The sequence below is a fragment of the Micromys minutus genome (genome assembly GCF_963924665.1).
Source record: "Micromys minutus genome assembly, chromosome: 25".
Lineage (NCBI taxonomy): Eukaryota > Metazoa > Chordata > Mammalia > Rodentia > Muridae > Micromys > Micromys minutus.
Genome location: NC_137960.1, coordinates 44,621,696 through 44,645,900, shown reverse-complemented (window position 1 = coordinate 44,645,900; position 24,205 = coordinate 44,621,696).

Below are 24,205 nucleotides of genomic sequence, written 5' to 3'. Positions count from 1 at the left end.
AGATTTTATTCCTAACAGCCAATCCTCAAGGTATGTCAATCATGGTCACTTTATTGTTTGTCATTATGGTCATGTGAGGGCCTTTAAGTGCAGGTTTCTACAGCAGTGCCATCATTGCTGTTGCCTGTCTCTCCTGTCTGACACTGTCCATCTGTTCATGCTTATGCACATGTAGGAGCCATGACATCAGTCCTTTAGTCATAGCAACAACCACTGATGTGGTAGAAAAAAGCCTATTTTATTTAAGTACCATTTAGCTTTTCAAAATTATGAAATATTTGTTGTTATTCATCTGTATTAAATGGCAAACATTAAATTAAATAATGTGTGTTGTTTATTCACATTACATTATATATATATATATATATATATATATATATATATATATATATATATAATGGCAGCTTGCTTTGCCTATGTGTGTGTTTGTGTGTGTGTGTGTGTGTGTGCAAAAGTATGCATTGTACTTATCAGATTAAAAGAGAATATCAGATCCTCTGGAACTGGAGTTATGGATTGCTGTAAAGTGTCATTTTCACGCTGAGAAGGAAGCCTAGTTCTTCTACACATACATGTGCCTTTAACTTTGATTCTAAGAAAAAGGCAGCACACAACAATTGCTATTCCTTAATATCCCTTAAAGTCAATGGGATCAGTTCTCCAATAAAAAGACATAGACTATCACACTGGATACAGAAATATGACCCTGCATTTTGCAGGTCTAGAACAAAAAGAAGAAGATACACCAAAGAGGAGTAGATAGCAGGAAATGATCAAACTCAGAGCAGAAATCAGTCAAATGGAAACAAAAATAACTATACAAAGAATCAACAAAACTAAGAGCTGGTTCTATCACAAAATCAAAAAAGATTAATAAACCCCCTAGATAGTCTAACTTTAGAGCACAGAGAGTATTCAAATTAAAAAAAAAGAAATGAAATGGGAGACATAACAACAGAAACTGAGAAATTTAAGAAATCATCATCCAAATCTCTATACTTAACAAAACTGAAAAGTGTAGAGAAAATGGACAAATTTATAGACAGATACCTGGTACCAAAGTTAAATCAGGATTAGATAAGCCATCTAAACAGCCCCATAACCAATAAGCAAAGAAATAGAAACAGTCATCAAAAGCCTCTTAACCAAAAAAAGCCAATGTCCTGATGGGTTGAATTATATCAGACTTACATAGAAGACCTAATATCAATACTTTCTAACCTATTACACAAAATAGAAATAAAGAGAATGCTAGATAACTAATTTTTGAAGCCAAAATTATGCTCATTCCTAAACCACGCAAAGACCCTACAAAGAAAGAGACCTTTAGAACAATTTTCCTCATAAACATTGATGCCAAAATACTTCATAAAATACTTGCAAACTGAATCCAAGACCACATCAAAACAATCATTTACCATGTTCAAGTAGGCTTCAACCCAGGGATGAGAAGATGGCTCAATGTAAAAAATTCATCAGTCTCCACTGTATAAACAAACTCAAAAAAAAAAAAAAAAAAATAAAACACATGACCATCTCTTTAGTTTCTGAAAAAGCATTTGAAAATATTAAGCACTCCTTCATGTTAAGTCTCGGAAGTATCAGGAATTCAAGGCTCATACTTAAAAATAGTAAGAGCAACAAACAGCAAACCAGTAGCCAACATCAAACTAAATGGTGAGAACTTTAAAGCAATCCCACTAAACTTAGGGAGTAGACAAGGCTGTCCTCTTTCCCCCTTCCTATTTAATATAGTACTGAAAGTATTAGCCAGAGCAACCAGACAGCAAAAAGTGGCCAAATGGATTGAAAATAAAAAGGAAGATGTCAAAATATCACTATTTGTAAATGATATGATAGTATACTTAAGTGACCCACTAAAATCCACCAGATAACTTTTGCAGCTAATAAAGAACTTCTGCTATGGGGCTGAATATAAATTTAACTCAACCAAATCAGTAACCATTCTCTACTCAAAGTATGAAGGAGTTGAAAAGGAAATAAGAGAATCGACACCCTTCATATTAGTCACAAACACTATAAAATACCTTGGGGTGACCTTAATCAAGCAAGTGAAGGACCTTTATGACAAAAACTTCAACTCTCTTAAGGTGTAAATTCAAGAAGACCTCAGAAGGTGGAATGATCTCTCATGCTCATGGATTGGAAGGATCAACATATTAAAAATGTCGGCCTTCCCTTAAATAATCTACAGATTCAATAAAATCCCCATTAAAATCTCAAACCAATTTTTCATAGAGTTAGAAAGAGAAGTTTGCAAATTCATTTGGAATAATAAAAAAGCAAGGATAGCAAAAGATATTTCCAACAATAGAAAACCTTCCAGAGGAATCATCATCCCTGACCTCAATCTGTATTACAGATGTATTGTGGTAAGTATTGGTATAGAGACAGGCAGGTAGATCAGTGGAATAGAATTAAAGGCCAAAGAATGGACCCACACACCTATGGTCACTTGGTATTTGACAAAGGAGCTAAAAATATTGAATGGAAAAGGCCAGCTTCTTTAACACCAGGTGATTGTTCAACTGGCAGTCAGCATGCAGAAGAATGCAAATCCATCTTTACTTATCTCCTTGTATGAAGCTCAAGTCCAGGTGGATTGAAGACCTCTACATAAAACCGGGTACCCTGAAACTAATAGAAAAACAGTGGGGAAGAACTTAGAACACATAGGCACAGGAGACAATTTTTTGAATAAAATACCAGTGGCTTATGCTCTAAGATCAAGAATCGCCAAATGGGACCTCCTGAAATTGCAAAGCTTCTGTAAGATAAAGGACACTCTCAAAAGAAAATGTGACAACCAACAGATTGTGAAAGCATATTTACCAATCCTATATCTCATAGAGGGCTAATATCCAGTATATACAAAGAACTCAAGAAATTAAACTCTAGAGAATCAAATAATCCTATTAATAAATGGGGTACAGAGCTAAACAAAGTATTGTAAACTGAGAAATATCAAATGGCTGAGAAGCATTTAAAGAAATGCTCAGCATTCCTAGTTATCAGAAAAATGCAAATCAAACCCACACAGAGCGACATGCACACAAACAAGTATAAAATAAGTGATAACATCTGAAATATAAAAGCAGAGAATATGTAATAAAAGAATAAATTAATAAAACAAAATATTACCAGAACTTCATCATGTGTTAAATGTGTTAGAATTAATTTCTTCGGGAGAAAAATGAAACAAAAATGTATTTAACAGAAAGTATAATAATAAAATTAAACGTATATTTGTATTATTGTTGGTGAAAAAAATTCTGTAGCAGATTAAGGGTCTCAAATTACGAAGGCTGATGGAAGGATCCATCGTATAACACTGAGAGATGCAGCAATGTGCAAAGATGGTTCAATGGTTACAAGTGCACACTGCTTTTGTTGAGGACCAGAGAACAATTCCCAGCCTACAACAAGTAGCTCACAAGTACTTGTCACTTTTACTTCATATAGGCATTGAGACTGCTGACCTCCTAGTGTACTGATATGTGTGGAGATAGCTCCACCCAGACACACAATTCAATATAATTTAAAACATTAAAACATTTATATTGATGTGAGGCAATATAAACCAATAAGTTAATGATGCAATGATATATGAAAGACTATGGATACATATAGGTTTTGTTTTGTGTGTGTGTGTGTAGTGAAATTACAGATAACATAGTTTATTATAAACTGTAACTATGAGGGTGGAGTGTTAGGTGGTTAGTTGGCTTGGTGGTTATGGATATTCCTGAGTTCATATAACAAATATTTGGGTCACAACACGACCAATAGAAACTCCAGCTCCATAGGGCTTTTAGCCTTTGACAGTATGGTCACACAAATGGAACATATGCACACAGAGCCACATGCACACAAATAAGTATAAAATAAAACAATTTAAACTAGAAACAGACAGTGTATTATTATAAAATTAAGAATTTCATTCAAAGCAGATATTTACTATTATAAATCTACATGAGGGCAGTAAATTTAATGACATTTGAGACCTATCTTTTTCTATAAAATTGCGAGGGATGAAAACAGAAAACAACAATCACTATTCCTTAATATCTCATAAAATCAATGGACTCAATTCCCCAATAAAAATATATAGACTAACAGATTGGATATATAAGTAGAACCCAACATTTTGCTTCAAACAGGAAACTCCTCTCAGCAAACAAAGACAAGCACTACCTCAGAGTAAAAAGTTTTTCAATCAAAAGTCATCAGCAAAAATAAGGAAGGGCACTTTTTACACATCAAAGAAAAAAATCTATCAAGATGGACTCCCAATCCTCAACATCTATGCTCTAAATCTAAGGGCACCCATATTGATAAAAAATAAAAACAAAAACAAACAAACAAACAAACAAACAAAAAACTCTACTAAAGCTCAAACATATATTGCTTCACACCATAATAGTGGGAGACTTCAACATCTCAGTCTCATCAATGGACAGATAATGGAAGCAGATGTTGAACAGAGACAGTGTAAAACTAACAGAAGTTATGAACCAAATGATTTAACAGATATCTATAGAACTTTTTATCCTAAAACAAAAGAATAAATTTTTTTCTCAGTACCTCTTGGCACATTCTCTAAAACTGACCATATAGTCAGTAACAAAACAGGCTAAACAGATACAGGAACATAAAAATAATCCCATGTATTCTATCAGATAACCATTAATTAAAGCTGGTCTTCAATAATAAAAACAACAAAAATCCTACGTATGTATGGAAGCTAAACAATGTTCTTCTCAATGATAGTTTGGTCAAGGAAGAAATGAACAAAGAAATAAAAGACTTTTAGAAATTATTGAAAATGAAGGCACAAAATACCCAAGCTTGTAGAATAAAATGAAAGTAGTGCTAAGTGGAAAACTCATAGCTCTGAGTGCCACCAGGAAAAAAAAAAAAAAAAAAAAAGGATATACACTAACAACTTGAGGCACACCTAAAAGGTCTAGAGAAAAAAAAAAAAAGCAGATACACTCAAGAAGCATACATGGCAGGAAAACTAAGAGATGAAATCAACAAAATAGAAACAAAAAGACCTATAAAAAGAATCAAGAAAATCAAGAGATGGTTTTTTGAAGAAATCGACAAGATTCATAAGCCATTAGCTAGACAAACTAGAGAGTGCAGAGAGAGTATCCAAATGAACAAAATCAGGAATGAAAGGAAACGAGAGAAACTGAAGAAATTCCAGAACTCATCAGATTCTACTACAAAAACATATACTCAACAAAACTGCAAAATCTAGAGGAAATGAACAATTTTCCAGAAAATTCTAGAAAAATACCAGATATCAAAACTAAATCAGGATCAGATAAACAATCTAAGCAGCCTCACAACACCTAATGAAATAGAAGCAGTCTTCAAAAGCCTCCCAACCATAAAAGCCAAGGATCAGATGGGTTTAGTACAGAATTCTATCAGACCTTTATAGAAGACCTAATACCAATAATCTCCAACCTATTAAATAGAATAGAAACAGAGGAAATGCTACACAGTTCATTCTTTAAAACCAAAATTATGCTCATCTATAATCCATAAAAAAGACCCTGCAAAGTAAGTGAAATTTAGACCAATTACCCTCATGAACATTGATGCAAAAATACTAAAAGTAATTCTTGCAAACAGAATCCAAAAACACATCAAAACAATCATTCACGATGATTAAGTAGGCTTCATCTCAGGGTTAAAAGAATGGCTCAATATATGAAAATTCATCAATGTATTCCAGTATATAAACAAGTTCAAAGAAAAAAAAAAACACATGATCATCTCTTTAGATGATAAAACAGCATTTGACAAAATTCAACACATCTTTATATTAAAAGTCTTGGAGAGATCAGAAAATTGAGGCCCATACCTAAACATTGTATAAACGATATACAGCAAACAAGTAGCCAACATGAAACTAAATGGCGAGAAACTTAAAGCAATCTCACTGAAATCAGGGACTTGAAAATGCTGTTCACTCTCTTCTGACATATTCAATATAGTACTGGAAGTCCTAGATAGAGCAACCAGGTAGCAAAAAAAAAAAAAAAAAAAAAAAAAAGGCCAAAGGGATACAAACTGGAAAGGAAGAAGTAAAAATATCATTATTTGCAGATAATATAATAATATACTTAAGTGACCACCCAAAATCCATCAGAGAACTCCTATAGCTGATGAATAACTTCTGCCATTACAGCTGGATATAAAATTAACCCTAACCAATCAGTAGCCTATCTCGACTCAAAAAATAAACAAGCTGAGAAAGAAATTAGAGAATTGGCACCCTTTATAATAGTCACAAATAATATAAAACACCTTGTTGTGACCCTAAGCAAGAAAGTGAAGGGTCTGTATGGCAAGAACTTCAATTCTCTGAAGAAGGATATTGAAGAAGACCTATGTAAGTTAAAGTTCTCCCATGATCATAGATTGAAAGAATCAACATAAAAAAATAATAAAATCTCCATCAAAATTCCAACTTCATGCTTCATAGAGGTAGAAAGAGCTATTTGCAAATTCATTTTTATTAATTAAAAACCCAGAATAGCAAAAACTAATGTCAACAATAAAAGAACTGCTGGGGCAATCACTACACCTGACCTCAAGCTGTGTTAAAGAACAATTGTGATAAAATCTGCATGTTACTGGTACAGAGACCGGCAGGTAGATCAATGGAATAAAATTGAAGACCCAGAAATGAACCCACACACACACCTATTTTACTTGATCTTTGACAAGGGATCTAAAAACATTCAATGGAAAAAGTACATCTCTTCAACAACTGGTGCTGCTTCGACTGGCAATCAACATGTAGAAGAATTAAAATTGATCTTATATGATCTTGTACAAAGCTCAAGTCCAAGTCAATCAGAGAACTCCAAACAAAACCAGGTACACTGAAACTAATGGAAGAGAAATTGGGGAAGAACTTAGAATACATAGGCACAAGGGAAAACTTCTTTAACAGAACACCAGTGGTTTATCCTCTAAGACCAAGAATCGCCAAATGGGACTTCACGAAATTTCAAAGCTTCTGTAAGACAAAGAACATTGTCAAAACGTTAAAAAGGCAACCAACAGATTGGAAAAAGGTCTTTACCAATTCTACATCTGATAGAGGGCTAGTATCCAATATATGCAAAGAAGTAAAAAAGTAATTCAGTGGGTATTATGCCAAAACTGAAGAATATACAACTAATTTTAGGGTTTGATGTTTAAAAGAAAATCAAGTAACCCAATGAAAAGAAAGAAAAAGTGATATGAAAAAGAGTTTTTTGGCTTTGGCATCCACTGCTGCATGGCACGTCTATGACTCCAAAACCATGTCTAGCACACCGAGAAACAGACCACCGTTATGAACTACTGTCATGTTCTATTTCTTCTTACCATATTGCTTCTGTAGGTAACAGGTGTGTTATACCTAATACGTTCAAAAGAAATATTTACATGATCATTTTTCACAGAATAGGTGTTATTATGTTTGTGTGACCATATTCAAAAGCATGTTTGCTTTATTTTTATTGTTTTGAGATTATAATATAATTATATTTCTTATTTCTCCCCTTCCCTGCAAAAGTTCCCATATCCTGTTTCCACTGTGCTAAAGTTCATGTTGTGTTTCTTCACTAATTGTTTTTGAACGCATATTCATATGTATATACATATATGGTCTTGCCTGTAAACCTTTTCATTCTTTGTAATGGTAGTTGTATGTGTTTTGTTTGGGCTGATCATTTGGTACTGGACACCAATTGGTGTGCTTCTTCCTAGGAAGGACTACCAATTTTATGCTTGCTTTTTCCTCAGTTACCTGTGGTTATTTTATTCAGTTCAAATATCATAGCATTTCCCCCATCATGTTTGGCATGTACATTGGTGTTTCTTTTCAGCTTGTTTTTAAGCAGTCATGTTGTTAATACTTTATGGGTGAATCTTCTGATGGTACTAAAAGATACAATCCAACAGCAAACCCCTGAGATTTTGGTTAACAAACTTTCTGCCTACCCCCACCCCACATTTTCTGTGAGCAATTTGGACTTCATACTTAACTGTGAAGAGAGGTAGTTTCTTATGTTACACTTCATCTTTTCAGTATTGGTCGAGTAGATGCAACGTGTGCTGCAACTAAACTCACACAGACAGTAGCTAAAGGGGCCCTATCTAATGCCAATTTGAATCCTGCCCACATTTGCTTAGAGTATGTTCAATGTTGGAAACACATGAAATGCCATACAAACCCATTTATGGAAATTTCAGGTGAAAATGTTTAATACCTCATTGAAGAAAATTTTTGCACAATGTTACAGGACCCTGTAGATAGAAGTTTTGTGGACTTGTCTTTTCTCTCTTCATATTATGACCCAAAAATACAAGTATGTGTGGCCTTTATATCGTCTATCAGAAGTTTTTCTCAACTTTAAACAAGGTGGCATTAAATATTAAACAAGCTTTAAGAGCCCTCGATGACAGCATAATTACAACAGCACACACATAATTCTGTCCAATTCTCCTACTCTAATTTTCTTCTCATTTCTTTTTCCTGGAATTATATTTCCAAAATAATATAGCACCACACAAACCTTTCTCCCTTTATCTCTGAGGAATTCTTTGAGCTATTTGTAACTGAATTTATACAAAAGGAAGGCATGTGAAAAGAAGGAGAGAAGATAAAGGAGAAGGAAGAAGAGGAAGAGGATGAAATGAAAGCAGGGAAAAGAAAGGGAAAGAATCTCATGATGTACTTGATCTTAATAGATGAGTAGTATTTCATTGTTTAAATGAGCCATATCTTCTGTATCCATCCTGGGTTATGCAGGCAAATGGATGGAACTAGAAAATATTATTCTGAGTGAGGTTACTCAGACCTAAAGGGACATACATGGTATGTACTCACTAATAAGTGGATATTGCCAAGAATATCTAGAATACAATCCACAGAACACAAGAATGTTAATAAGAGAAAGGGCCAAAGTGAGGACATGGCAATCCCACTTAGGAGAAAGAAGAAAGTAATGACAGGAGGGAGGAGGGAAGAAAACACTTGGGTGGGGAAGAGGACAGAGCTGGAAGAGGAAAATATGATCAGCTATTGGGTGGGGGGAACAGGGCTGAAGCCCTGAGGGCCAACAGAAAAAAAATAGTACAGGCAACCTGGTAAGGAGGACCCTCTTGGGAGATGAAAGACTCTCAGGATTCAAAGGAAGGAACCTTAGATGAAATGCCCAATAGTGGGGAGAAGGATTTAGCATAACAACATAATAGCAACTAAGATAAAATTAAAAAAAACATATAAAATAGACATTAATGAACATCTAGATCATTGATAAATAGTTATTTATGGCTCGAATCTAGAAATTCCCATGAATATGATCAATAAGCAAACATCAAAAAGAATATACTGCTAGGAGCTACATTAATTAGACACTCTACTATTATATAATAGGCATAAATAAACCATGGCAACAGAGATACAAATATTTCCTCATCATGGTCAATACATTTATATCTGTCACAAAATCTTAATGTTTTAGCACAGATAGACGCTAACAATATGTTCCCTAAGAAGTGAGGTATTTCTGCTCTGATAGGGCTTTCTCGGGGTTTCACCATATAAATATTTTGGATTTTACATAGAGTTCTCTAATTTCTGTCTCTGTTGTGGTAAGTATAAAAAAAAGTGTCAATCAAGTTTCAGCATGTCACTGCTCCGTGGTACTCTCTGGCTCGGGCATGTTAACCATGTTAGTTCTGGCACTGGAGGGCCATATAGAACTATGGTAAGTGTATCTCAGCGGCTGTCACCCTCTGGTTACCACCTCTCTTCCGGCTGCCTCTGTGCTAGCTGGAAACTCAGCTCACATTCCCTGGCTCCCTGTGGTGGCTATAGTCTCACAACTCCCATGGCGTGTCACTACCACACGAGGCCCACACATCCCAATTCCATGGTGTGCCTGGTGTGTCCCAACCCTGTACCTTTTCTTGAACTAAATTGAGTTGCCACATGAAGGAGAATATCACACAACAAATTCTAAGTTAATTGATATACATTTCTCATCTAGACAAGACAAACCATCCTATACAAATCCATCCCTTATGAAATATTCATAACAACAGGTATCTATGAAGAAATGCACAAAGACGAGCATCTGTGTCTTCCTTCATTTTCCCTCCTTCTCCTGGCTTCTCCACTCTTCCTCTTTCTAAAACTTTATTCCTGCCTACTCTTCCTTCTTGTCCAATGACAGGTTCCATGCCTGCCCTTCTTTAATATCAACCACATGTGTCCACTTCTACTAAGCCAAAAGAGGGAAGTATTGAGAAGAAAAAGATCTCATCTCCTGTAGAACCAACTATATAAAAATCTGACATGTGAGTAATTTTAAATTTTAGAAAAAGTATTTTGAGTAAACAATGGTTTTTAAAACACCTGACAATTTTGAAAGGTTTTAAGTATATAGTTTGAAAATTTAGGTTAACCCAAGCACAGTAAATAAAGTACAAATTATACATTGAATATTTTGATAAGGCCATTGACATTCTAGAAAAACAAGAACATGTCAATTGTTGCCATTGTACTGAACAACCACAGTGTAAGTGCCTATAGAATAATCATGGAAAACAGAGTTCAGGAGAAAGATATCACATTTACATTAGAACCCTGCTATCATATAGCTACACTCTATAGATAGAATATAGACATTTCTGATATGAATAGACAATTCTGAATATGAAAAAATACATCACATTTTGCTCTTCACAGATTTAAGAAATGCTCGATAAGTAGATTTTAATCCTTGGAGGAAAGGGTTCAAAGTGAAGCACAGATTAAGAACATTTCTGTTAAACACACAAAAAAGCTGTTTTACCTGTCAAATCTTATAAAATACAAATGAACAGACAAGTCTACAACACATATTACTATAAAACTTTAATTAAGCTATACACATTAATTTATGCTCAATACAGTACCATATAGTTGAAAGACTTCTGAAAGTTGTTTGTTGAATTAAGAGTACACGTTCTGCTTCTTAAAGCAATAACTAAAGATAAATTTGAAAAGATAAGTACATGAAATGACTACTTAATGACTCTGACACTTCACTCCTGATGATGCCTGCAGCAGTAAGATTTAAAGAATATCTCAGTGTCAATGTGTCAGTTTTCATTAAAAAGCTATTATACCCTAGGGATTCTAAACATCCACTATTTGTTTTGATAGGAGACTGTGAACAAATCTTAAAAACCATTGGCTCTAACTCTGATGGATACTTTAAGGAATTACTTATTGCCTTAGTAATTGAAAAATGTCTGACATGTAGAAAAAACACAAACTTATTTGGATATAAATAACTAAATGACTCATTCCCAAAAGGGAAAATTGTTCAGAAGCTTATTCAATATTGAGCAGATATACACACACATGCATGCATACACACACACACACACACACACACACACACAGTTATATAAATGAATTGATTAATTATAAAATATTTTGATATATGTTTAAGGATCAGTAATCAATTAGATGTTTAATATTGTGGGATAGCTTTAAAATAATTCATAACTCAAAAAGTTAGGATTAAATTACTGCTGAAATTTCTGAAATATTTAATAGCACAGAAGTTTTCTGACAAGGGGTGAGCTAAGGTTATTATAAAGTATCATGATAGATCATCTTGATTAATTAGTAAATTTTAGTTTTAAATGTAGTAGTGATTAAATGACCATAAGCATTTGCCAATATGCATCAAATTGGACATTAAGTGACAGTATTTTGTACTTAAAAAAACCGCAAAACATAATATTTCAGAAGTGAGTCATGAAAATAAGTAACTACTGTTCAACACATAGCAATTTATATTTACTTGTGAACAATCACTGATTTCTTCCAATTAATACAAATACAGAAGATTCCATGTTCTGGTTTCTACTGGAACAGTCTTTGTTATTATTGTTGTTGTTCTCATCTTAAGAGAGAATAACTATCAAGTAAATACTAGAAAAAAGATAAGAGGGGGAAAAAGAGAAGAGGTCAACTTACAGTAGTATATCTCCTGTGAATGGACTACCACAAATTAGGAATAAAGGTAGGCTTTAGGAAAGTAGTCCATGAGAAAATAAAAAAATCAAATATGCAGAAACATCATAGCCAGGTTTAGGTCTGTGTCATTACTTATCAGTAAATACTGTAGCAGGCAGAGTAGAAAGCTCTCATTATTACTTTCTAGGTTAATGTGATAATGTGATATTCAATTCTGAGCTAATTAGATACTTCAGGGTATTAACCTTTTTCTCTATCATTTCTTTTGCAACTTAATATCTACTAGAATTTACACTTGCATAAATAGTTTATTTGGACATTAGAAACATTTCAGTAACATTTTAGGGTAATCAGGTTAAATATTAGCCCATACCTTGATTCTATACACTAATCAATTTTGAGCGAGAAAAGTGAGAGTATCTATGAATCAATCTATTCATAAAAGTAGTAAGCACCGGTGAAAAATTAAAAAAGAAATGCAGGCAAGCCATCTGCTCCACAAATTTCGTGTAAGGAAGATTGAGAAGGAAAACTAAACCACAGAGCACGAGGATAATTCAACTGAGGTAAATTAACTAGACACTGATTCAAATCACATGGCATAGTCAAGAAAATTTAAGATCTTTGTAGTTTATTGACAACAAAGTAAAATGAGGGTTGTCCTTGATTTTTCATAAGTTGAAAGTACATTGTGTGTGTGTGTGTGTCTGTGTGTGTCTGTGTGTGTGTGTGGAATGTCTTCATTCAGCTGTCCATGAATCATTACCAAAACAATATATTTTTCTATAACTCTTAATTATGATTTTCAATACAACTTCCATTTTACAAAAATTTGTACTTCTGTTTAATTTAAATGAAAATATTAAGGTTATAGTGCCCGCATGGCCAAAATAATAATAGCAATAATGATGATGATAATTCTGATTATACACAAAACATTGTTTTTATTTCATGAAGCTACTTTTAGATGCAATATGATATTAATATAAGATTATCAGTTAAGTTTGCAATTATTTCTAGGTTAAATATTTTAAACACAAATTTTAATTATTTCACATGAGCCACACATATGGAGATAAAGAAATAATTAAAAATGAATTCAAATATTTGAGTAATATTAGATTGAAGAAACTAGCTCACTGGGAAACAAAGAATGATAGTAGGTTCAAAGCATAGAAACCACATGTGGTTGTCTATAGGAGGAATACTGTTGCTTTATTCCACCCCTTCTCATGCTTTATTATGAGTTACAGACCTAGAATACATATCAGAAACTGTCTCAATAAATTTATAAGTAAATAAATTAACAAATAATCATGGCATATATGTAGGGACTTATAGTTTCATTGTTAAATTTGTCTTACTATGGTGGAATGATACCAGAGAAATTATTGTTGAGTAGATTTCAATTAATTACTATTTATACACATTAATTACTATATAATCCATGATGTAAACAGTGGGCTATTCAAGTATCCACAAAAGTGACAATTTTTTTTTTCTGTAAGTTAATGAATATTTCATATAAAAATTTTATATAATATTGTTTTTTGAAAATAGTGAACTAATGAGAAAATTTAATAACATTCATGGTGCTATTATACTGGGGACATATTTTGTCAAGATGCTTGTAACTGTACCTCTCACAAGGTTCACAAATTAGTAAAGTGAATGATTACTTTTTTTCTCTAGTAATGTGGATAGCACATTTCAGGGCCATTAAAGCTATCTAGTAGGGATGAGGCTTCTAGGTCAGTACTGGCTATATGTCTCAATATTCTATCAACCAAGTAGGTGCTGTCTTCAGAAATAAGGTTTTATTATAATGTTCTAGAGCATGCCATGATCATTGTCAATATTTGGTAATGGTTGAGGTTCTATAATACATCACTAGCGCACATCAAAAGAGGTCTGCTGTACTTGGCACTGTAAAATAGGCAATCATTATCCTATGATGACTGGTAGGACAGGACATTGTTGCTCAATTATAGGCAGACACAATTTAAACTGTGTTCATGTAGGGAGATATATTAGAAAAATTTACAGTATTTGGTTTTCATATAACTTATCAAAGATCTTAAGTGATAAAATGAGTTTTGCATCAATGCATTGACAATATACAAAACATAAATCAGTGAATATTTTAACCTTCTATGAAAATGCTCATAAAGATGATGAAGTACATCTTCGCTGCAGGTAGTAGAGGAAACTATCATTAAACAAACTATTCAATGTCTTTATAAATTGCCTTATAGAATTTAACTTTGTTAATACGTGATCATGTATGGTATTGTGATATTGGGTAGAGAAAGGCATTAGTTATGATTAGAAAAAATAAGTGTGATAGAGTGTTTTGGATTCCAACCTGATGAGAATACAATATCTGCTTATTTAAGTAAGCAAGAATTTAATTATTCTCATGAAAACATGTTATAGACATGATTAACTTCTACACTAGATTCACTGGTTTACTTTAAATAAGATATATTACTCTATATAATGAATATGATCTTTATTCAATTAGTTAGAAGTTGTTAATTTCAGAGAACTGAGTCTCAATATTACACTATTAATTACTTTCACTATTAAACACTTAGGGTGTATAGTATAGCCTGGTCTCCTAAACTGCATACTTTAGACTTGATGTGTGAGTCAATCTTTAATAACTTCCTAGAATTAGTTAAATAATTTCAGTACAACTGTGGCTAGACGATCCATTCACAGATAGAATATGGAGGGACTTGGAAGAATGTGTGGATGCACTGACAGATAAAGAATCATGGGTGATATAAAATAATTGACAAACACCATAAAATATTTAAAAAAGAATGGTACTGGATATTATAAAAACTAGAGGCAGAAATGAAGGTAAATTACCTCTCTTTCCCCCACACCCAGGAATCAAATCAGGAATTTTTATTCATTGACACTTCACTTATATTGGAATAATTTGATTATCTTCTTTTATTATTTTTTTTAAAAATTGCATTTTTAAAATTTATTTTAGATTCAAATATCAGACCTCCCTTCCTCCATCTCTCCAAGCTCCTCCTATTATTAACCCCTGCCCTTCTCCTCTGAGGAGGAAGACACCATCCTCCCCTTAAGAGCCCCCAACCCCAAACCTACACATCAGTCACTGCAGCATTAGGTATAGCATTTTTCATGAAGACCAACAAGGAGATCTAGTTAGGGAAAGGAGATAGAGAGGAAGGCAACATATTCAGGGACAGCCTACACTCCAGTGGTTGGGGGACCTGTAGGAAGGTCAATCTGCTGCTACAGATGAAGAATGCTCATAGGTTATAAGGCCTTTAGAGCCATTAAAGTTCTGGTTATTCGACTCTGTTGTTCTCCAGGTGAAGTCCCTATTCTTTTTGTGTCCTTCGATGCTTCCCCAGACTTCAATAAGACTTCCTAAGCTGTTTGTTTAGTTCTTAACACCTCAGCATCTATGTTAGGTAGAGACTCTTAAAAGACGGTTAGTTATTTTAGGATCCTGTCTGTAAGCATAACAAGAGTATCATTAATATTGTCAGGGACTGGTGCATGATCATGGCATGGTTCTAGGTTGGCCATTTCTTCTGTGTCTCTGCTCTATGTTGTGACCTTGTACATCTTGTAGGCAGCACACATTTTAGGTCTAAGGTTTTATGGATGGGTTGTTGTCCTCATCCCTGTACCTGGGAGTCCTGCCGAACTACAGGAAGTGGCCATTTCAGACTCCATTATTTCCCAATGCTAGGATTTTAAGCTAGAGTCACTCCGTAGCCATTCTGGGGCCTGTTCCAGTCGCAGTTCTCTGGCAAGTCCTAGGGATGCCACCCCATCTCCCACCAACAATTTCTATTTTCTCCCTACATCTGATTCCTCCACCCCAATCCCCTCACTTGCCCCCATCCTACGCAGTTAGCTCCCTCCATCCACCCCAGATATCCATTTTATTTCACATTGTGAGAAAGATTCAACCACAGCCACTTGGGGCCTCCTTGCTACTTGGCATCCTTGGGTCTGTGGATTGCATTATGGTTATTCTGGACTTCATATACAAACTGGTATATGAAATCTTTTAGATATGGGCTACCTCCCTGAAGATGATACTTTATCCATCCATTTGCCTGCAAAATTTATGATATCCTAGTTTTTAATAACTGAGTTGTATTCCGTTGTGTAAATGCTTTATTAGTTCTTCAGTTGAAGGACATCTCCAGTTACCAGTTATTACAAATAAAACTGGTATGAACATAGATGAATAAATGTACGTGGGGGATGGTTAAATATCTGTTGGATATAAGCCCAGGGATGATATAAATGGGTCTTCAGGAAGAACAATTCACAATTTTCTGAAAAACTACCATTTGATTTCCAGAGTGGTTTTACACATTTACACTCACACCAGCAATGGAGAAGTGTTCCTCTTGTTCTACATCCTCCCTAGCATGAGCTGTCTCTTGAGTTTTGTTCTTAGCTTTGCTGATGGGTGTGAGGTGGAATCTCAGAGTTGTTTTGATTTGCATTTTGCTGATGACTAAGAAAGTGAAACATTTTGATCAATAGAGATTCCTATGTTGTGAATTCTCCTTTTAATTCAGTAACTCATTTTTAAATTGGGTTATTTGGGTTGTTGGTGTATAATGTCTTGAGTATATTAGCTTTCTGTCAGATGCAGGGTTAAGGAAGATATTTTCTCAATCGGTACAGTCTTTAAGTCCTTTTGATAGTGTTCTTTGACTGATAAAAGCTTTTTAGTTTCATGAGTTCCTATTTATTAAATATAAATATTTATATTCTGTTCAGGTATTTATCTTCTGTACCAATGAGACTAGTCTCTACTTTCGGTTCTATTAGATTTTAGGTTGTTGGTTTTACTTTGATGTCTGTGATTCACTTGGACATGTGCGTTGCATAGGCAGATAAATATAGATCCATTTGCATTCTTCTACAAGCAGACATCCAGTTAGACCAATAGTGGTTTTTCTGTTTGTTTGTTTGTTTTTTATATTTTATGATTTTGAATTCTTTGTCAAAAATATAGTGTCCATAGGTGTGTGGGTTAATTTCTATCCTCTTATTTCAATTCCAATGATCAAATTTCTGTTTCTAATCAATGCCATGCAGTGTTTATTACTAATACTCTGTTGTACAGCTTACAGACAGAAATGCTGATACCTTCAGAAAGTCTTTTATGATACAGAACTCTTTTAGTTACTCTAGGTTTTTGGTTTGTTTTTTATTTTTGTTTTTGTTTTTGTTTTGTTTTGTTTTGTTGTTTGTTTTGCTTTGCTTTTGTTTTGTGATGTTAAGAATTGTTCTTTCAGATTCTGTAAGAATTTGGTATGCAATTTTGATGGTAGTTGCATTGAATTTGTAGATTTCTTTCAGTATGATGTCCATTTTCACTATGTCAGTCTTACGTAACTATGAGCATGGAGTTCTTTCCATCTCCCAACATCTTCTTCAATTTCTTTCTTCAGAGACATTTAGGAATTCTTGTCATACAGGATTTTTACTTGCTTGGTTAGAGTTATATCAGGATATCTTATAATATTTGTGGTTACTGTGGAGGGCATTGCTTCACTGATTTTGTTCTCAGGTCATGTATCTTTTGTATAAGGGAGGACTACTGATTTCTTTGACGTAATTTTGTATTCAGCCACTTTCTTGAAGGTGTTGATCAGCTCTAGCAGTTCTCTGACAGAATTTTGGGGTTGTTTATGCATTCTGTTCTATCATTTGCATAAGCAATATGTTGAGTTCTTCATTTCCAGTTTGTAGCCTCTTGCACTTCCTTTGTTCTCTTATTGCTCTAGCGAGGGTTTAAAGTACTATATTGAAGAGATAAGTAGAGAGTAGTTTTTTGTAGTGTCCCTGACTTAAATGGAGTCCCTTTATGTTTCATCTTCATTTAACTTGATATTAGATATTGCCTTTACGTATACTGCCTTTATTGTGTTTAGGTATGGGCTCTGTATCCCTGATCCCTCCATGACTTTTAATAGGAAAGGGTGTTAGATTTTTGTCAAAGATTTTTAACATCTAATTAAATGATCATGTGATTTTTTTTCTTTCAGTTTATTTATATAGTGGATTATGTTGCTGGGTTTTTATATATTGAAAATTTTTGCATCTCTGAGAAGGATAATTGATGCTGATGGATGATGCCTTCAATGAGTTCTTGGATTTGGGTTCAGGAAATTTTATTGAATATTTTTATGTCAGTGTTCCTATAAGAAATGGGTTTGAAGTTCTCTTTTTGTGTAGATTTTTTGTGTGTTTTAGGTGTCAGGGTAACTGTAGCCTTAAAAAATGAATTTGGCAGTGTTACTTATGTTTCTATTTTCTGGAGTAGTTTGAGGAATATTAGTATTAGAGCATCTTCTAAAGTCTTATAGAATTCTGTACTAAAACAATCTGGTCCTGTCATTTTTTTTTTTCAGTTGGGAGTCTTTATTTATTTATCTATTTATTTTTATTCTTTAATCTTTTTTACAATCCAGACTTCATCCACCTTCCACTCTGCCCTCCAGCTACACTACATCCCACACCTCTTATACCTACCCCACCCACATCTCCAAGAGGATGTCCCCAGCCCACAACCACCCTACCAGACATCCCCATTTTCTGGGTTCTCAAATCTCTCAAAGGTTAGATGCATCTTCTTTGAAAGAGTCCAGACACAGCAGTCCTCTGCTCTATATGTGTTTATGGCCTCATATCACCTTGTGTATGCTGCCTGATTGGTGGCTCAATATCTGAGAGATCTCAGGGATCCAGGAAAGTTTAGACTACTGCTCTTCCTATGGGTTCACCCTCATCCTCAGCTTCTTTCAGCTTTTTCCTACAAACTACAGGCATCACCAGCTTCTGGCCATTGGTTGGGAGCATATATCTGCATTTAATTCTTGCAGATGCTTGTTGGGATTTACAGTAGGCAGTAATGTCATGATTCTCTTTGTAAGCACATTATAGCATCAATAATAGAGTTGGGCCTAGAGGCATTCCCCTGAGCTACATCTCCATTTAGATCTGTCACTGGATCACCTCAGACTCTTCTCCATTTTTGTTCCTGCAGTTATTTCAAATAGGAAAAAATGTGGGTAAGAGATTTTTAGTTTTTTAAGGTTTTTGTTTGTTTGTTTGATTTTTGTTTTTATCATATTTGTTAGATATTTTCTTTACTTGCATTTCAAATATCATGCCCCTTCCTGGATTGCCCTCTGGAATCCACCTCTTTCATCACCCCTCTGCCTACCTCTATGACAGTGTTTCCCCAAACACTCACACATTCCCCCCTACAATCCCCCGCATGGCATACACAAACACTGGGCTATTGAGGCTTCACAGGACCAAGGGCCTCTCCTCTCCTGGGTGCATGATAAGGCCATCATTTCCAACATATGTGGCTGGACCTGTGGGACCTTCCCTGTGTATACTTTGGTAGGTAGTTTAGTCTCTGGAAAGTCTGGGGTTTCTGGTTGTTTGATATTGTTCTTCTAGTGAGGTTGAAAACCCCTTAGGAGTCTTTTGTCTTTTTTCTAACTACTCCATTTGGGACCCTGTTCTCAGTCCGATGGCTGGTTGAAAGCATCTGACTCTGCATTTATCAGACTCTGACAGAGCATCTCAGGAGACAGCTATATCATATTCCTATCAGTAAGCACTTTTGGCATCCAGAGTATTGTCTGGGTTTGGAGACTATATATGGGATAGATCGTCAGGTAGGACAGTATCTAGATGACGTTTCCTTTAGTTTCTGCTCCATACATTGTCTCATTTTCCTCCTGTGAATATTTTGTTTCCCTTTATAAAAAAGACTGCAGCACCCACCTTTTGGTCCTTTTCTTAAGCTTCTTGTGGTCTGTGGATTATATGTTGGTTATTCTGAAATTTTGAGCTAAAATCTACTAATCAGAGAGTATATACCAAATGTGTTCTATTGTTAGGCTTTGCTAACTAAGGATATTTTCTAGTTCTATCCATTTACCAAAGACTTTCATGAAGTTATTGTTTTTAATAGATAAGTAGTACTCCATTCTGAAAATATACCACATTTTTTTTGTACTGATTCCTTTGTTAAAGGACATCTGGGTTCTTTTCAGCTGCTGGCTATGTAAATAAAGATGCTAGAAACAAAGTCAGGCATGTGTCCTTGTTAGATGTTGGACCATCTTTTGTGTGTATGCCCAGGAATGGTATAATTGTGTCCACAGGTAGGACTATATCCAATTTTCTGAGGAACTGCCAGACTGATTTCCAGAGTAATTGTACTAGATTTCAACCCCACCAACAATGGAACAGTGTTTCTGATCCTTACCAGTATCTGCCGTCACCTGAGTTTTTTTTTTAATCTTACCCTGACTGGTGTGAAAAAAAATTCAAGGTTTTGATTTGCATTTCCCTGATGACTAAGGACATTGAACATTTCTTTAGGTACTTTCTGGCCATTTGTTATTCTTCAATGGAGAATTCTTTCTTTGGCTCTGTACTCATTTTGAGTAGGGTTACTAGATTCTCTGGAGTCTATTTTTTTGAGTTCTTTGTATATATTGGATATTAGCCCTTTATCAAATATCAGATTGGTATGAATCTTTTCCATGTTGGTTGCTGTTTTGTTCTTTTCACAATATACTTTGCCTTACAGAAGCTTTTAAATTTTATGAGGTCCCAGTTGTGGATTCTTGATCTTAGAGCATGACTCACTAGTGTTATGTTCAGGAAAATTTCCCCTGTGGCCATGTGTTTGAGCCTTTTCCCAGTTTTTCTTCTTTTAGTTTGAGTGGATCTGGGTTTATGTGGAGGACCTTGATCCACTTTCACTTTAGCTTTGTACAAGGTAAAAAGAATGGATTGATTTGCATTCTGCTGCATGCTCACCACCAGATTGACCAGCACTGTGTATTGAAAAGGCAGTTATTTCTCTGCTGGATGGTTTTAGCACTTTTGTCAAAGATCAAATGAATATAAGTGTGTTGAGTCATTGCTGGGTTTTCTGTTCTATTCCACTCATCTCCCTGCCTGTCTCTGTACTAATACCACAGAGTTTCTAGCATGATTGCTCTGTAATACAGCTTGAGGTCAGTAATGGTGATTACCCCAGAAGTTCTTTTATTAATGAAAATAGTTTTTGCTATCTTTGGGTTTTGTGTTAATTCAAATAAATTTGCAAATTGCTTTTTACAAAAGTTACACAAAAGTACTTTTTATTGTTTGTGATTATTGTGAAGGGTGTATTTTCCCAAATTTCTTTCTCAAATTTTTTATCCTTTGAGGATATGTCCATTATAGAGTAGGTTCATGAGGCTGAGAAGAAAGTGTGTGTGTGTGTGTGTGTGTGTGTGTGTGTGTGTGTGTGTGTGTGTGTGTGTGGTTTGGGTTAAATATTCTATAGATATCTGTTAGGGAGTGATCCGGCAGTGATCCAGCAGTGAGCCAGCAGTGAGCCAGCAGTGAGCCAGCAGTGAGCCAGCAGTGAGCCAGCAGTGAGCCAGCAGTGAGCCAGCAGTGAGCCAGCAGTGAGCCAGCAGTGAGCCAGGGACACAAGACTGGAACAGTGGTGAGCCAGCAGTGAGCCAGTGGTGATCCAGGGACACAGGACCGGCAGGGAGGCATTCCGACTAGCCGGGGTGCAGAAGGATCTCTGCCAAGGGCACAAAAACATGCGATCCCCCAGTTCCCCCTCCACGCTTCAACTTGGTTAAGGGAACCAGGAACCTGGCATCAGGCTATTTCCAGCTGGGCAACACTGAGTGCAGAAAGCACATTCAGACCATCCACCACCAGAAACAGCGGTAAGCCAGCAGTGAGCCAGCAATGAGCCAGCAGTGAGCCAGGGACACAAGACTGGAACAGCAGTGACCCAGCGGTTATCCAGGGAGACGATGCAAAAATACTCAAAAAATCTTTGCAAACACATCAAAGCGATCATTCACCATGATCAAGTAGGCTTCATCCCTGGGATGCAGGGATGGTTTAATATAAGGAAATTCATCAATGTAATCCACCATATAAACAAACTCAAAGAAAAAAACCACATGGACATCTCACTAGATGCTGAGAAAACATTTGATCAAATTCAACACCCCTTCATGTTAAAAGTCTTGGGAAGAACAGGAATCCAAGGCCCATACATAAACATAATAAAAGCAATATAGAGCAAACCAACAGCCAACATCAAACTTAATGGTGGGAAAATTGAAGCAATCCCACTAAAATCAGGGACTTGACAAGTCTGCCCACTCTCCTCCTACCTATTCAACATAGTACTGGAAGTCCAGGCCGGAGCAATTAGACAGCAAAAGAAAATAAAAGGGATACAAATTGGAAAGGAAGAAATGAAAACCTAACTATTTGCAAATAACATAATAGTGTATTTAAGTGACCCCACAAATTCCACCAGAGAACTCCTACAGCTGATAAACAAGTTCAGCAATGTGGCTGGATACAAAATTAACTCAAACTAATTAGTAGCCTTCCTCTACTCAAAGGACAAACATGTGGACTAAGAAATTAGGGAAAAGATATGGTTCACAATAGTCACAAAACCTATGAAATACCTTGGCATTACACTAACCAAGCATGTGAAGAACCTGTATGACAAGAACTTCAAACTTTTTTTAAACGACTTTATTTTACAAAACAAAGATAAATGTACAGATTTTAAACATTTTTTGCTTAAAATTATACATTTTTGTCAGTACTGTTTTTTCAGACATTGAAATATTTTTTACATAAAACCATGTGAATATATTTTTTTAGTCAGTACTTGATTTTTTTCAAAGGCTTGACAGTATGCATTGAAAACCTAATAATTACAATAAGCGTAAAGTAAATGCAAAACAAAACACAACATGGAAATAGTCAAAGTCTTCTTGTTTTGTAAATATATGTATATTTTTTTGTTTTCTTTATTTCTTGGACTTCATACACTCGGTGAGTTGTTTCCGGGGGAGTGCAAGCCTCTGGGGTTAGCATCCAGATATCAGTGACTGCATATTATGTCTGTTCTTTTGTGACTGGGTTATCTCACTCAGGATGATATTCTCTAGATGCAGCTATTTTCTTAAGAATTCGGTTAAGTCATTGTTTCTGGTGGCTGAGTAGTATTCCATTGTGTATATGTACCACAATTTTTGTATCCATTCATCTTCTGAAGGACATCTGGGTTCCTTCCAGCTTCTGGCTATTATAAATAGAGCCACTATGAACATTGTGGTGCATATATCTTTGTTGTGTATTAAAGTGTCTCTGGGGTATATACCCAGAAGTGGAATAGCTGGGTCTTCAGGTAGTACTATATCCAATTTTCTGAGGTATTGCCAGACAGATTTCCAGAGTGGTTGTATTAGCTTGCAACCCCAACAACAGTGGAGAAGTGTTCCTCTTTCTTTGCAGCCTCGCCAGCATCTGCTGTCATCTGAGTTTTGGATCTTGGCCAATCTGACTGGTGTGAGGTGGAATCTCAGGGTTGTTTTGATTTGCATTTCCCTGATGGCTAAGGATTTCGAGCACTTCCTCAGGTGTTTCTTGGCCATTCGGTGTTCCTCAACTGAAAACGTTTTGTTTAGCTCTGTACCCCACTTTTTAATAGGGTTATTTGATTCTCTGGTGTCTAGCTTTTTGAGTTCTTTGTACACCTTGGATATTAGGCCTCTATCTGATATGGGGTTGGTAAAGATCTTATCCCACTCTGTTGGCTGCCGTTTTGTTTTCTTGACAGTGTCCTTAGCCTTACAGAAACTTTGCAATCTCATTAAGTCCAATTTGTCAATCTTTGACCTTAGAGCTTGAGCCATTGGTGTTTTGTTCAGGAAATTTTCTCCTTTGCCTATGTGTTCTAAGGTTTCCCTACTTTCTCATCTAATAGTTTCAGTGTACTTGGTTTAATGTGGAGATCTTTAACCCACTTACACTTGAGATTTGTACAAGGAGATAAGAAAGGGTCTATTTTCAATCTTTTGCATGCTGAGTGCCAGTTGGACCAGCACCATTTGTTGAATAGGCTGTCCTTTTTCCATTGAATGTTTACTGTTCCTTTGTCAAAAATCAGGTGACCATATACATGAGGGCTCATTTCTGGATCTTCTATTCTATTCCATTGATTCACATGCCTATTTCTGTACTAGTACCATGCAG